This window comes from Spea bombifrons, chromosome 10 (assembly GCF_027358695.1).
Source record: "Spea bombifrons isolate aSpeBom1 chromosome 10, aSpeBom1.2.pri, whole genome shotgun sequence".
Taxonomy (NCBI): domain Eukaryota; kingdom Metazoa; phylum Chordata; class Amphibia; order Anura; family Pelobatidae; genus Spea; species Spea bombifrons.
Genome location: NC_071096.1, coordinates 29,608,638 through 29,621,841, shown reverse-complemented (window position 1 = coordinate 29,621,841; position 13,204 = coordinate 29,608,638). Strand labels below are relative to the sequence as shown.

Sequence of the window (13,204 nt, the reverse complement as noted above, 5' to 3'; positions counted from 1 at the left end):
CATATTTATAAATCTTCTAGCAAAAAATGACGTGTCTAGAACGACCTTTATCTCCATTCGCCGTGGGTCTCTATGATCAATTTAAAAACAAACATTATTCCTGCCTCTTTATCAAGAGAACGTACGTATAACCAAACTGATGTTCGGGGGGGGGGATAGGAAGGGTTATTAAAGACTTGGAGCCAAAGCATGTAAAATAATGCATCTGGGACAGAGAACGTAAAGATATAATTAATAGCTACAATACTGGTCACAACAGCAGAGAAGAGACTATTGAGGCTACTCACTTACAATGTTTTCCCAAACAATAGGTTTGTACAGAGCAGCCAATGCTGGCCCGTTGTCGTTAACATCCAGAAGGTCTAGAATGACAGTTGCGCTTCCTGTTTGAACTGGGATACCCCGGTCTGAAGCTACAACGACCAGGAGGTATTGGGAAGTCACCTCCCGGTCTAGGGCTTTCACCACTTTGACAGCCCCACTTTGGTCAACATAAAACTGACCGAAGACATCAGACTCCGCGTGAATGCCATAAACAAACTGTCCATTTAATTTGGATCAGGCAGTTGGAAACTGAAGAAAAATCACAGTCCTGGACCTCGATGGTAAGGTTAAATCTCCGTTCCTCAGGGATCTCATAATCCAGCTTCTTATTAAGTTTAATTATCGCGTGTTTCTCCTTTTGGTTGCTTTCAATAGTGAATGCGTGGCCTGGGTCTCCTCCAACGATGCTAAATGACAATAAAGCGTTTTCTCCGTCATCTTCATCTACTGCCACCACCTGAAGGACGTTAGAGTTGATTTCACTTGTCTCCCAGACGGTAGCATGCCACGTATCCTGGGTGAACACCGGTGCGTGATCGTTTATATCTAGAACATGAATAGTTGCCGTACCGGTGGAATTCATTCCTCCGCCATCTTCAACTTCAATAAGAAGAAAGTAAGTATCAGTCTAGGTTCCCGAGGGCTGTAAAAATAACATCGGTGGTGGAGTCTATGCCGAAGATGCTTCGGTTAAGCAAATCCAGGGGATTGTTAACGATGGAGTAAGTCAGAATAGCAGTGGAACCCTTGGTTCAACCGCACTCATCTCCATGACGGACGCGTTGGCAGGAGCATTTTCCAGCACATCTCCACTGCAGGTGTTTCTCTCGCAGATGAAATGCGGTACGTGGTCATTCACATCATCTACATAAATGATCACATCGGCAAATCCTGTGAGGCTATCACCTTCTTCATCTGTGGCAAGAACCACAAACCTCCAGAGAGCGTGTTCCTTGCGATCCAGAGGCTTTTGGGCAAATATTCCTCCTGTCCTTTCATTTATGGTAAAAACATTACCTGCTCCGCTTCCATGCTGAGAATACTTCATGGTTCCTTGTTCTCGGTCATCTGGGTCTACAGCAGAAACCTTGACATACGTCAAAGAGTAAACACAGTAGTATTGTTATTATTGGCCAAGAACATTTGAAGAATACCCCTAACCCCCTTGTTCTGAGAGTTATAAGGAAGATGAAGTCAAACAAATTCTGGAAACATGTTCAAAGTACCAGTACCAAAACCGGTAAGTGTGACAGTTCTTCCATTATGTGACCTTGGTACTCGTTCTGCGAGAAAACCGGAGCCTCATCATTTTTGTTCAACACGTTGATCGTGACCGTGGCATAATCTTCCCACTTCCCGTCCGACGCCAGCGCAGTGAGTTCATAGACCGGCACCTCCTCGTAATTCAGTGGCTGGAAAATGAAGACAGCGCCGGTTTCTGGGTCTACATCCAGGGCTCCCCCGTTATTCCAAGCTGTGATCTGATAGCGGATCTTTGCATTCATCCCAGTAACATAAACAAACATTCCGAGAGCTTCTTCCAAACCAAACAGCTTCCCTTTAAACGGAACGACTTGTATGTCGAGTCAAATGAATGATCCGCATTACTGATAAGCACAGGAATGAGATATTACTAGTTACTGATAATTCCTTTGCTCACCAAACTTCCGTAACATGGACTTTATGTAGATTAGCAATTTCTTCTTGGTACAAGAAATCAGTTTATTACCATTCTTTACTCTTTTGAGAACTAGGGGTGGAAACCCCTGGTCTAGGGGTATCAGTTGAACTATCCTTGGTCACATTCCTAGACCCAGTTGAACTAACCTTGGTCACATTCCTAGACCCAGCTGAACTATCCTTGGTCACATTCCTACATTTATAACTCTTTGGGGGCAGAGCTCTGTAACTCTCTTACAACTCGGTCACACTTATTTCACCTTCGTCAAGATCAGTGGCACTGACAAGGGCAGCAATGGATCCCACGTCCTGGTCTTCCTGCACGTTAACGTGGTAAGCATGCTGAGCGAAGGCCGGCTGGTTATCATTAACATCGCTGATGAAAACGCGCACGTACGCCGAGTCTGCAGAGACGAGAGGCAGGAGATTAAAATACTTCACAGAGGCACTTCTGTCAGCCGCAATTCCTTAAACTGTCCGCCCGCACGTTAAATATAAACTAACATGCAGACAATCCGCGGACAGACCCTGCGGCTCTGAAACAACTTATACAGCCGCGTTATTCCAAAGCTCTTGAAGATGAGACCAATGTGGACGGGAATTTGTTTCAATGGATAACACGAGTATAACTGATGCCCCATGTCAATGGCTCATTTAAAAAAAAAAATATTTCTGGCCCAATCGCCCCAATAATGCATTTTATTGGGGTTAATTTGTTCTCATTTGCAAACCGCGCTGCTCTTCAGAGGAGCGTTAGGACGTAGATCCTTCTGAACACCATTATAAATTCACGATAATAAGCCGTTTGTGAAGTCTGAAGCTGCTTCTAGAATAGTTTTCATTAGCATTGCATAAAAGAATACATTTCATTTTTTGCGCATAACTTAAATACACAAAAAGTGACATGATTTGCATTAGCTTCTGGCAGCTTAAAGTCATTTTATACGAACAGAACTGCATGAGTTAATCCCTGGGTTTCTTTACATGTTGACAGGTGTGCCCAACCCTAAATATTTAAAAGGTTAGGAGATCAGATGTTGGGGTATGAAGGGCTATGGCCATCTCAGCAGGATCAGACGTTGGGGTATGGAGGGGTATGGGTATCTCTCAGCAGGATCAGACGTTGGGGTATGAAGGGCTATGGGCATCTCAGCAGGATCAGACGTTGGGGTATGAAGGGCTATGGGCATCTCAGCAGGATCAGATGTTGGGGTATGAAGGGCTATGAGCACCTCAGCAGGATGAGGCATTGGGGTTTTATGGGCTATGGGCTATGGGCACTGCTTTGTGAACATACATTGGGGTGGTTTGTGGGCAACTTAGCAGGATCAGACCTTGGGGTAGGGAGGGCTATGGGTATCTCGGCAGGACCTTGGGGTGGGGATGGTTGTGGGCAACTATTTAGGAATAGATCTTGGGATGTATGCTGCATTTCGGTTGAGCAGTAAGGCCACTGTGCCAAAATAAACCCCATATTATCCTCACCAGAATTGGGTTGCCCATGTTTTCCAGGTCAAGCAGACTCTGATCCATCTGACAACATATCTTCTAGGAGATACGAGCCCTTGGTCTCCCGGTCAAACACGGCAGCTGTGTAAATGACTCCTGTCTGGGGATCGATGTGGAACAGAGTATGGTCTCCGCTGCGATCTTCTAAAATAGAATAGGTGATCTGGAGCAAGACAATCAGACCACAGTTAGCGCAGGCTGGCCTAAAAACACTTTGCTGATATAAGGTGGAACTGATGGAAAACCACTAATGCTCTTTGTTGCAAAGGCCTGGAAGCTTTTACTGAACATGTTCTGCCAGGACTACATATATCATTAACGTAACAGTAATGCCGGTGCGCAGTAAATGCTGCGATCCGATGAGCAGAAGGTCTGTCTGCTCTGCCGCAAACCAATTTAATTTCTCTTTATTATTTATTTGTGGCTTTAACTGACACGTGACCCCTCGACAATCAACAATCTGGCCCTAATACCAGACAGTGTTATCAGGCGAGAAAACCCCCCTATGGGGCATCAGTAACTCTAATTAACGTGCTGACCCCCTGATCTAGTGTAGATATTGGTATGGCCGTGTCCCACGGATCAGTATGGCCCTGTACTATGAACTGGTATACACCCCTCTCCTATGGATCGGTATGGCCCTGTGCTATGAATTAGTATACACCCCTGTCCTTTGAACCAGTATGGCCTGATCCTATGAATCAGTATTGCCCTGTCCCATGAATCGTAATGGCCCTGTGCTATAAACTGGTATGCACCCCTGTCCTCTTGATAGGTATGGCCCTATGCTATGAAATGTTATGGCCTTGTCCCATGGATCGGTATGGCCCTGTCCTGCTGATTGGTATGGCCCTGTCTTACAGCTTGGTATGCCCCTGTCCTACAGAATGGTATGGCCCTGTCTTACAGACTGGTATGGTCCTGTTTTACAGATTGGTATGGCCCTGCTTTACAGATTGATATGCCCCTTTCCTACAGATTGATATGCCCCTGTCCTACGGATTGGTATGGCCCTGTCCTACGGATTGGTATGGCCCTGTCCTACGGATTGGTATGGCCCTGTCCTACGGATTGGTATGGCCCTGTCCTACGGATTGGTATGGCCCTGTCCTACGGATTGGTATGGCCCTGTCCTACGGATTGGTATGGCCCTGCCCTATGGATTGGTATGGCCATAAAGCACATTGTTTTACATGTGCAAATTACAGGAATATATGCTATGGCTAGAAGGACCAGGGATATCTGAAGAACACGTGTCAATGGGTGCCGATTTTATAAGTTGGTACCGCATTTGGTATACCCAGGAACACAGAGCTATAGGAGTCAGAGTGTACGTGTGATGAGGTTTCACGTATGAACTCACCTCTCCATTCAGTCCGAGATCTTGGTCAGATGCAGACACCTGGACCACAAATGTTCCCAATTCAAGGCCTTCTGTAACGGTGGCCTCATATATGGACGACATTGTCATTCACATCTGCAATATAAACAAGTCCGGCTTCACATTTGCTGTTCTAGCAGCGCAGGCACAGAATTGATATCCAGAGATTCTACCTGTAATGTTAATGTACACCGTAGTGAAGGCAGCCAATGGCACAGCAGCAACGGTCTGAGCTCGGATCTTCAGGATAAAAGTTTCTTAATCTAAAGGTTCAGCTACGAGAACGGAGGCAGAGCCTTCTTCTTGATTTACCGTCAGGTAGAAACGAACGGGCATGTTAGTCTCTGGGACCAATCCTTCCTCTAAATTGTACGTCACACAAGGGTCTCCCAGCAGTGAGGAAGCTTTAACGGTCTGTAGGAATGGCAGAACATTGTGTAAATAACAGTGAATTAAGTAAAAAGAAGCCCTGAACAGCAGGATGGTCTCCATACCCCATTCCCTCTCACTAGTTTCACATCAGGCCTAACGGGAAGCAGATGTCTAGATGGGTATGATGCCTGGTAGCCAGGCATGAGGGAGAAATCCATATTCAAATGAGAACATTGACCAATGGGTGGGGGCCTTCTATGAATCCTACCAATGGCTGGAAGCATTGTAAGGTGCCCAACCAATGGCTGGAAGCATTGTACAGTTCCCACCAATGGGTGGAAAAATTCTACTGGTTTCCAGGTCAGAGGTCACGTCTTACCACAACAGGCGTGTCTCTCATGGTATTTTCTGGAATCACCAGGTCATATCCTTCTTTTCCCCAGACCGGAGGCTGATTCTGAGCATCTGTGATTCGAACGGCTACTTCCACCTGCGTGCTTCTATTTCCTCTGTCTGTGGCGGTGACCTCTAGTGTTATTAATGATTTCTGATGGGGAAAAAAAAGGTTAAGACAAAAAATTACACGAACGTGAGAAATTAATTACATTCACTTAAACCTTCTGCATTCAGCAACCTGCCCAACCGTGTGTTTATAGAGGCCAGTCACATTCTGAAGGTCTCGCACAAAGAAAAGACAAAAAAAAATGCTCTCCCAATTGATTTAAAAGCTTTAAACGACAGATGGTTGAGGAGTTTCATGGACCACTCACATACTCTGGTACTCAAAGTGTTAATTAGTTGTATGGTACTTGTCCTAGAGGGTTTTTCATTCTATCGCCCAACCAATTTCCAATTGCAGAGCCACCCAGAGGCACGCATCAAAAATAAAAAAAAATAAAAAAAAAGAAAGAAAGACAGTGGCAATTCCCACCAATCATATTGTATAAAGGGGTCTGGGGTCAGAAGGCGACCCCGCGATATTTTAATTTAATTTGTTGAAATGTAAGATGTATGTCTAAACACGGCATGTAAACGCTTGCTACGTTACCCGAGGTATTGGCTGACGAATATAAAGCCACCCCGTAGAGGTGTTAATGCTGAAGGCATTAACACCTCTACGGGTGGGTTTTGGGCACCCTCTATGGGTGAAGAAGGAGACCTTCAGCCCGCTCTCTGTGTGTGGCAGAGACATCAAGGGGTCTGCTAGGATGTGATGGGAAGGGAGAGGAGGGGGCATTTCATTTACCAAAACAAGCCTTCGATATACTAAGCGATGCGTGAGACGAAGCACGAAGAACATTCAGAATTACCGTAGAACAAGGCAAAGAACGGCGGAATTGAGATTCATCCTGTAATTAAATCAGTGAGCTTTCCATTGGGAACAATATACGATGTGTTAACTCTCAACAAGGTCACAATGATGACAAGACAAATTGCCGGTCGGAGGATATTTACGTGTATCAGTGATATTATCTGATATTATCGCACATCCTCAAACCAGAAAGTCATAAAAAATTTGAGGGGGAGTCCTAAAAAAAACACCCATCCAAAAAAATATATATTTATTTATTGAGGTGCATTACGGTTTATTACCTCTCCGAATGGGCTACACATTGAGATTGGCTGCCAGCTTTTAGACCACAAATCAGGCTCATCTTTCCTCTGCGTGCAAATAGATCCGATGATATCTAAGGCAATTAAATCTACAATCCCACTCAGCGAGGTCAACGTGGGGTATCCATAAAGACCTCAGAGCTCATGCAAACTCAAGCAGAACTGTCCGTCATCAACCATCCTCTTTGTAAAGCTCATAACTGCTGCAGATCCAGAGAAACCCAACTTGTAGTCCACTGCCGCCATCAACATCTTAGCTTCCAAAGCAGATCAGCAGCAGCTGTAGGGTTTGTCTGGTACATCATTACAAACTCAACAGCCAGCAGGATAAATGCTTTAGAACCCAACATGTATGCGGTAGAACAATAGGAACCTTTCAGAACCCAAACTTGTAGCCCACTGCTGCCATCAACCTCTTAGCTTCCAAAGAAGATCTGCAGCAGCTGTAGGCTCCGCGGACGACCGAGTATATGGACGTTCCACGGCACTGAGTACCCGCACAGGCACCAGGTCCGCGGGCAGCAGGTACCCGCGCAGGCCCAGGCAGCAGGTCTTTATAATATAAAGACGCAGATCTGCAGATATAAAGTTATAATATAAAGATGCAGATATGCAGATATAAAGTTATAATATAAAGACGCAGATATAAAGTTAGAATATAAAGACACAGATCTGCAGATATAAAGTTATAATATAAAGACGCAGATCTGCAGATATAAAGTTATAATATAAAGACGCAGATCTGCAGGTATAAAGTTACGATATAAAGAGCCAAATCCAGTGAAAGTGGCCGAGCCAACTACCCACAGCCATTGATATCACATTTGTTGCACGAAGTCAGAATTATCCGGGCAATTAAACACGGAACGTCCAGAACACGGCAGAGAACCGAGGGGCATCTAGGGGCGTGCGGGAGGCTTTAAATAACACATAGCAAACAAAAGTGGCAGACGGCATTATTACTATTATTATTACTACTTATATACACAATATATACAACGTATCAGCACCAAGAACAAACTTGGAACGATCAGCTTTACACACATGAGAGGGTAACCGGCACGCCGCGGCCCAGCGAGCGAATCAAACCCCAGAACATGGACATAAACTCTGCACAAAGCGTAAACAGCGCTACAATATTAACCCTCTGTGTGCCACAGCGGCGTGCGGCCCATCGCCAGGCAAACACAATCGTATCGTTAAAGACATATAAGCGAGTGGCAAACATCTCAGATGCTACATCACAACAGCATAAAAAACAGGGTTTAACCCTTTCGGCCCAGTTTGTATTTAAAAAAAAAAAAAAACTATTTATGGATAAATAAAACCACATGCTCGTCTTGTAAACAAGCCACTCACCGGCCCTCCGTGTCCTTACTGTAATAGTTCAAACAATCCCTCCACGGGGTAGATTTTGGTGTAAAAATCCAGACCCCAGAGCTCCGCCGATCTGCAACCAATATTATATTCCAGGGCCTTGGCCTGCTGCTTGATTGAGCAGATAATTCCCCACTTCACCCCAAACAGACTTTTCAGGGGGCAGAAAGTTGACAGCAGCCCCCCACGCAAACTTGTGGGGGTCTTTTGGGTTTCCATTTCTTAATAGAAAGAGTGGATTAAAAGGCAACATCAAAGCAGCTCTTTGGAAATCACTGAACAGCCCAGCAGTCCTGACCCAGGTGGCTCAATCAGGGCCGCCCTCTACCTGCAAGATCCACCTCCATTCCTACCAGGAGATCCTGACAGCCTGCGGGGGGCAGACCTCGCAGTAACAATACATGAATAAACGGTGATATTCATCGGAGGACAGCTACAGGAGCTGTAACAGGGCACCTACCGCATGGAGAGGGGCAATAATAATCATTATTATGTGAACGATGTATAACGGGGCAATATCTGCACTTTATGCTATAAGATTGGACTATAGTATGTGTTATACAAAGTTTCAGACATGGCGTCTGTTCATCCTCACCCCAGCCTCAGGGGGTACCGGAAAATTAATGGGGTTCATTGTCAACCAACATATTCAATGATGCAACATTTTTAAAAAATAAATGATTGTATCGATAACAATAATAATAATATTATTAATAACAATAATAAGAATAGCAATACTAATAATAATAATCATAAAATATAACAATACTAATAGTAATAATATTATTAATAGTAGTAATAATATTATTAATAACAATAATAACAGTACCGTATTTGCTCGATTATAAGACGAGGTTTTTTCCAGAGGAAATGCTATGAAAAATATCCCTCGTCTTACAATCAGGGTCGTCTTATAATCAGACCTCAAATAGGTCTGACTATGAGACTAAGATCCAGATCACCCGCAGCGGAACTTGTGTACGCAAATCGCGTAGAGCTCTACACGCTGCCCGAACTAAGCACCGGGGACTCAGAAGCACCAGTAAGTTTGGAGGAGGGAGGGGGAGGGAGTGTTAAAGGGGGGGCATAAGGCATTTCTGGAGCTCTGTGAAATGCTTTTTACCCCCTTAATGCCACTCTGCCTCCAGAAATGCCTTTGCTATACAAATGTGCAGATTGCAGAGTGTATCATTCTGTATATACAATACAATTTGTAACAATGCATCCAGGGAACATGAATACAGAAGTAGGGGAAGGTGATTGGAGATTATACAATGGGCCATTTTAGGAATATCAGTTTTGAAGTGTTTTATATGCAGGGAAACGACGGTCCCTCTTTTTCGAATGTATCTGTTTCTCTTGGTCTGTCAATTCTAAATTTGTCACAGCCTTTGACTGTATGGACTGTATGAGGCGCTGCAGAAATAATAACAACAATAATAAATAATAATAATAATAATGAAGCAGTTCCAAAAAGCATGTCCAAAAGCAGGCAGTGTTAGGTCGCCCTCTGTTGGAGAAGAAGCACAACTACATATAAATCAAGGTTCTTGCTCAGGATATTTCTTCCACCAGGGCTAGGAATATTTTTTTTCTTGCATGTTGACATTTATGATTTTTATTTGTTCTATATTGATGCAAACATGCATGGAATTCACTGTCGTTTCCATTAGTATTGTACATATGGAGTTGCCCCTATGTGTAAGATATTATGGAGAGGGGGGTGTATGAGGTACATGTAGTGTAAATGTATTGGTCCAATGGAGGAATTTTTTTTTACCCCTTTTCTGATATAGAAAAAAGTCAGTTGTTAACCAATGGGTTAAAATTTAGGGTTCTATATTTTTAAATTGCCACAGTAAGCTTTTCCATATTGTAAGATATTATAAAGGGGGGGTATATGTGACACGACTGAACTGTTAATATTTTCCTACGATGGGGGAAATTTTTTAACCCCATGTAGAATGTTGAAAAATGCAAGTTGCTAACTACTGGGCAGATCTCTGGGGCGCTATATCTTTACATTTCCACTGTAAAAACACATCGTATTGTAAGATATACCGTATTTGCTCGATTATAAGACAAGGTTTTTTCCAGAGCAAATGCCTGGGTATGATAGGAGTGTGATTGCTGTCTGGGCAGTGTGGACGCCAGGGCTGGTTTTGGGGTGTGCAACCTGTGATCTATGCCTGTAAGTTAGGGGGTTTTAAATATACATTTTAATGACGTGTTTTTATGTGAATTCCAATTGATCTATACCTGCAAAGCTGGGTTTTTGCGTTATTCTGTAGATCCATATCTATATATTTCCATACATTATTTATGTATACCTACAAATACAGGGTTTGTATGTCTTATTCAGTTGATTAATACCTGCAATGCTGTTTCCATGTATTTATTTGATCTATACCTGAAGTTTTAGTGACTTCAGGGGACAAAACGTTAAAGGCCCTGAAATCATTTAGTGGAAAAGTTATTTATTGTGTTATAATATTTAAAGGATTAGTCGCACTCAATTGTGGCTTCAGGCTTCCCATGTTGAATGATCAAGTATTATTTTAGCCCAATAACAAAAGTATAATTCCATAGCACATTACTTTTGGAAATTATGAATGCCCCCTATGTATTGTTTCTAGAGTCGCCACTGGGTTTAGCCCTGTTTGAAGGTTAAGCTTAGAATGTTCAGGCTCCCCGTGCAGACTATTACTCTGGCTCTGCCGTCCCACAAAAAAGTAAGGTAAAAGTCTTGTATCAAACTACCGATAGTTTTAATAAGAGATTGTTTATGTGCAAGTGCAAACAAGTGCAGTAATATATTAAACACTGGTAACAGTGCAATGTTTGTAACAAAACTTGGGCCTTCCACACTCCCTAGCATGCAATCACTCCCTCTGCTCCCACACCAAAAACAATTAAATATTTGCCACACTGGCTGGGAGAAGACTGAGAGTTAATGCAGTCTTCCCTCGTTCTGACCATACTGTAACGTTGGGAGGTCCTCTCCCCCGTAATCATCCCCAGAGTCCCTTTGTCCCCTCATTCACTAAGCTGTACCTCTCTTTTACATTTCTCCCTGTAGTTCAGGGATAGCTCAAACAAACATTGTGGTGTTGGTGTGTATGTATGTGTGAGTTCCTGTGTAGGTCAGGAATCATGGAAAGTTTAAAGGGTCGATAAGACACCTGACTTTTATGCCGCTATGTAAAAGCATTTGCTCTAAATATGTAAGAAAATACTTTTGTGAGCTGTGTGAGCGATAATTTTTCTTTGTTCCTACAGTAAGAATGGATGGAACTGCGCACCTTGCCTATTATTTCAAGTTGTAGTTGAAGTTGTAGCTTCGATTCTCCAGGCTAGGCTTAACCCCCCCATTAACCCCAATAATGACACCACACACCATTGAATATGGATGAGAAAAGGCCACAGCCAATTTTATTTGGGTCATTGTCGCGCCAAAACCTGAAACAATAAACATAGGTGCGTTAACAAGGACAATGACTCGAGACACAAACATGTAAATATATACAATAAACACAATGCACACACCAAGCTTGCCAAGTAATCCAGGTACCATAACCAAATACCACTTAAGGGACATACCCAGATGCCCCCACCCTGACCTGAGGTTCCCAGCACCGACAGCCAAGAACCTCCCACCAGATGTTACTAGGGCTGCAACAACTAATCGATAAAATCGATAATCGATAATGAAATTCTTGCCAACGAATTTCATTATCGATTAGTTGAATCGATTATAAAATGAGGGTTTTTTCAGAGCAAACGCTCTGAAAAATACCCCTCATTATATAATCCGTTTAGTCTGACTCACAGCAGCAGCTCCTACTTACTCCCCCTCCCTGTAATCACTGTGACAACTGGCCCCGCCCCCTTCCTTCTCCCAGAAGGCCAGAACCACATGGCTGTGACACTCATCTAACTGTAAGTATAACATTAATATTTGGGCTACTGAAAGTTAGGGGAGGTGGGGGTTAATTTAGGGGCAGTTATGGTTAATGGGGTGTTTAGGGGCAGTTATGGTTAATAGGGTGTTTAGGGTAAATTTAGGGGCAGCTATGGTTAATGGGGTGTTTAGGGTTAATTTAGGAGCAGCTGTGGTTAATGGGGTGTTTGGGGTTAATTTGAGGCAGTTGTGGTTAATGGTGTGTTTAGGGTTAATTTAGGGGCTGTTGTGGTTGACAGGGTCTTTAGGGTTAATTTAGGGGATGCTGTGGTTAATGGGGTGTTTAGGGTTAATTTAGGGGCAGTTATGGTTAATGGGGTGTTGAGGGTTAATTTAGGGTAGTTTTGATGGGGTTTTTAGAGTTAATTGAGGGGGTAGTTATGGTTAATGGGGTGTTTAGGGTTAATTTAATGATGAGGACTGAGGGTTAATTTGATTAATTTAATAAAGTTAACTTAAGGTGCAGTTAGAGATAAAGGGGGGCCAAACTAAGGGGAATCTAAATCCTGGGGAGGACGGAGTGACATATCTGGGGGTATAAGGCAAATACAGTATATAAGGCATATGTGGCATGTCTGGGGAGGACGGAGTGGTGTATCAGGGTGTATAAGGCATATCTGGGGCCACAGTGGCATATCTGGGGGTAGAGTGGAGTGGCATATGTGGGGAGGGCAGCGTGGCATGTCTGGGAGGCAGCGTGGCATGTCTGGGGAGGATGGAGTGGTGTATCAGGGGGTATAAGGCGTATCAGGCACAGTGGCATATGTGGGGGTGGAGTGGTATATGTGGGAGGCAGCGTGGAGTGGCATACGTGGGAGGCAGCGTGGAGTGACATACGTGGGAGGCAGCGTGGAGTGACATACGTGGGAGGCAGCGTGGAGTGACATACGTGGGAGGCAGCGTGGCAAGCCTGGGCTCAAATGTGCATCAATTGGGGGGGCTGGTTGGGAAATAAAGACAAGAAATGCATTTTATCAAAGTTTTTT

General features: G+C 43.7%; 1 protein-coding gene across 1 annotated transcript in view; it reads left to right on the top strand.

The window, feature by feature from the left end:
- Positions 1-13,204, top strand: part of PSME3IP1 (proteasome activator subunit 3 interacting protein 1) — a 235,321-nt gene that overhangs the window by 39,166 nt on the left and 182,951 nt on the right. The window lies entirely within an intron of this gene.